The 2853-nt window shown below is 54.0% G+C and overlaps 1 non-coding gene across 1 annotated transcript; it reads left to right on the forward strand.

Moving 5' to 3' along the window:
- Positions 1-488: 488 nt before the first annotated feature.
- DICSQDRAFT_t185 lies at positions 489-559 on the forward strand. Its single transcript has one exon. It is a non-coding gene; the product is annotated as a tRNA-Cys (tRNA).
- Positions 560-2853: the final 2294 nt, after the last annotated feature.

Genomic DNA, 2853 nt, shown 5'->3' on the forward strand with positions numbered 1-2853 from the left:
CAGACAGCGACAGACTAGTCCCAATGACCAAGTTATACATTAGCACTCGAAGGGAAGTACAACGCTATGGTCACTCACCTAGTCCCAATGACCAAGAGGTCGAGATGGGGACTAGGGAGCGCCTAAGGGGGTCCTTATATACTAGAGGGGCTGCTTAGCAACCAAGGACAAGGCGCGAGAGCGAGGCAGTGAAGATGACAAAGAGAGAACAAAGGGCGAGAAAGAAAAGGCAAGGGCATGGCGATCACGGGAACGTAGCATGCGGCTGTGGGAACGTATCTACAGTGTCCAAATTGGGATGGGCTAGAAAAGGAAATGGTCCGCGAATGGAAGGTGGGCGTCAAAGGGAGGGGAATGGGCGGCAAAAAGGGGCGTCTGTCCAACGTCCGTGACAGTAACTTCATTTGGAAAAGTTGGTTCCTTGATTGATCACCAGAGTGTGACTTCAGGGGGAGTGTTGGAATCTGTAGAATTCACACTCTAGTATCGGTTGGATGGTGTAGTGGTAACACCTCCCAGCGCATATGGGATGACCCGGGTTCAATCCCCGGTCTGACCAACCCTTCATTGTTCAACAATAAGGGCGCGGGTATCCGTCGGGGGGCGGGACCTGTGGCGCTCGTTCCGCGAGCTCGCCATCTTGACGCCAGGATTCCAACACATCCCCTCGAGCGAGCGCGGGCAACGAGCGAAGGGTAACAAACAAATCAAGCGGGACGGGGATAATGGAAACAGCGAGCAAGGAAGGAGGGGTCGTGTCCGCACAAATAAGGGATAACGTACGATAAGTCTAATGCATCCCCTTAATCGGGCATTTACCAAACTTCTATCTCCTTCTCGGCAAGAAGCTGATCGGCGCTAACGGTTGCCGAAAACGCGTAATGGGCCTCTTCAGTCTTAAGCTCGGGGCAGTCGCGCTGATAGTGACCCTTCTTGGAGCACTTGAAGCAGGTGATGCGCTCGAGCGGGGTGCGGGGCTTCGTGTAAGCAGCGAGGGCAGCTTCAGAGTCATGATGAGGCGGGTTGAGGGACAATTGGCGCGACTCTTCATTAAGTAAGCGGGTGATAACGTAATCGATGGTAAGCTCGCTAGGCGGGGTGGAGTCGAGATTGACGACCAGCTGAGAGTACGAATCGGGGAGGCCATTCGTGAGAACGAGGATGCGGTCTTCATCGGAGATAGAGGCGTCAATCTCCTCGAGGCGGAAGGCGGCCCGGCGGACGTCAGCAATCCACGATGTCATCGTTTGTTCAGGGCGCTTCGTTAGGCACCAGAAAGCGCGCCGGTGCGCGACCCGGGTACCAAAGCCGCGGGCACGGTGGACGCGACAAAGCTCGGTCCAGACTTCGTGAACGTCTTGTGATTGGATGTGGGCGTACTGGGTGGGCTCGATATTCAGGATAATCTCGGCGCGCGCTTCTGCGATCTTCGCATGCCAGGCACGCACAGCCTTCGTGTTATCAGAGCCAGAGGGGCGGGTTTCATCAGCAGGGGCGCTCGTAACCTCCCAGAGACCCTTGCGAACAAGGAGGGCCTCCATGCCGATAACCCATTCGGCGTAGTTGTCGTCGGCGAGCTTCGCAATTGTGGGCGGTGCCATCGGGGCGGGAGCAGCGGGGAGCGCGGGGCGGTCGCGGTTACGGGGTCGTCGGGGTGCACGGGGTCGTCGTCGGGTCGGTCGTCGTCACGGGTCGTCGGTTCGCGGGATCGTCGAGTGGCTTCGGCCCCACTAGGCAGTGCCTCGAATTATCCTTCGGGCAGAGGAGACGCGTTTGTGAAGAAGTTCGAGGGCAAGCGGGCACAAATGAGATTCGCGTTTGGCCGGTGCAAACGCGTGCCGTACATAGTACATACAATAGACCTTATATACACAGTAGAATAGGGGTAGATAAGGGCGCGGGTATCCGTCGGGGGGCGGGACCTGTGGCGCTCGTTCCGCGAGCTCGCCATCTTGACGCCAGGATTCCAACAAGTTAAAGGTCAACGCGTGATCTAGGCGACCGAGCGCTTGTGTGGTCCGCAGCTTGAGCCCGAAGCGGACGATGTGCTCGAACATCGCAACGGGCACAGGCCTAGGGGAGCACCAGGTTTCTTCCGTGACGCACAACACGCCTGGTGGTGGAGACGACTTGCACTCGCAGATCGGGTGGGCGATATCGCTTGTGATACCACTTGGCACATTGCTCTTCCTCGCGAGCCAGACGTCTTTGTTTTTAGGATGAGGTCATGTTGTCATAGTGGGTGTTCAGTGTCTTGTATGTTCAACCACAAAGTCTACATACTCCCATCAGGAAAACGTCACGGACTTGGACCCATACTTGGGCCCAAGTTCATGTACTTGGACTCAAGTCTATGTACTTGGCCTCAAGTCCGTGTACTTGGCCCCAAGTCCGTGTACTTGGCCCTAAGTCCATGTACTTGGTCCCAAGTTCATGTACTTGGTCCCAAGTACACGGACTTGACCCAAGTCTATATACTTGGGGTACTTGGGGTACTTGTGCCACAACTTGAACTTTACATGTTGACTTCAGTATACTCAGGCCTCAATTTGAGCAATTGGTGTTCTATCAGTCACACATCTTGTATACTTCTTATGTAATAATATCTATCATAGACATCCATACACTAGTTGTAAACCAGTCTGTTTTAAGGCTGTAGAAGCAGCTTTATAGTCTATTAGAAGAAGGGCAATAACATGTGATAGAAGACTCTAAGTTGTTACAATGTGCTTGTTTCAGTAGTGATACAGAGGTACAATATCCAGATAATGCTCAAGAATAGTGGTATCAGTGGTGGATGTCCAAGTTCTGCTATGGTACAGGTGAGGATGGTGAAGAATTTCTCGGAGTCCA

This window comes from Dichomitus squalens (assembly GCF_000275845.1).
Source record: "Dichomitus squalens LYAD-421 SS1 unplaced genomic scaffold DICSQscaffold_71, whole genome shotgun sequence".
NCBI classification, from domain to species: Eukaryota; Fungi; Basidiomycota; class Agaricomycetes; order Polyporales; family Polyporaceae; genus Dichomitus; species Dichomitus squalens.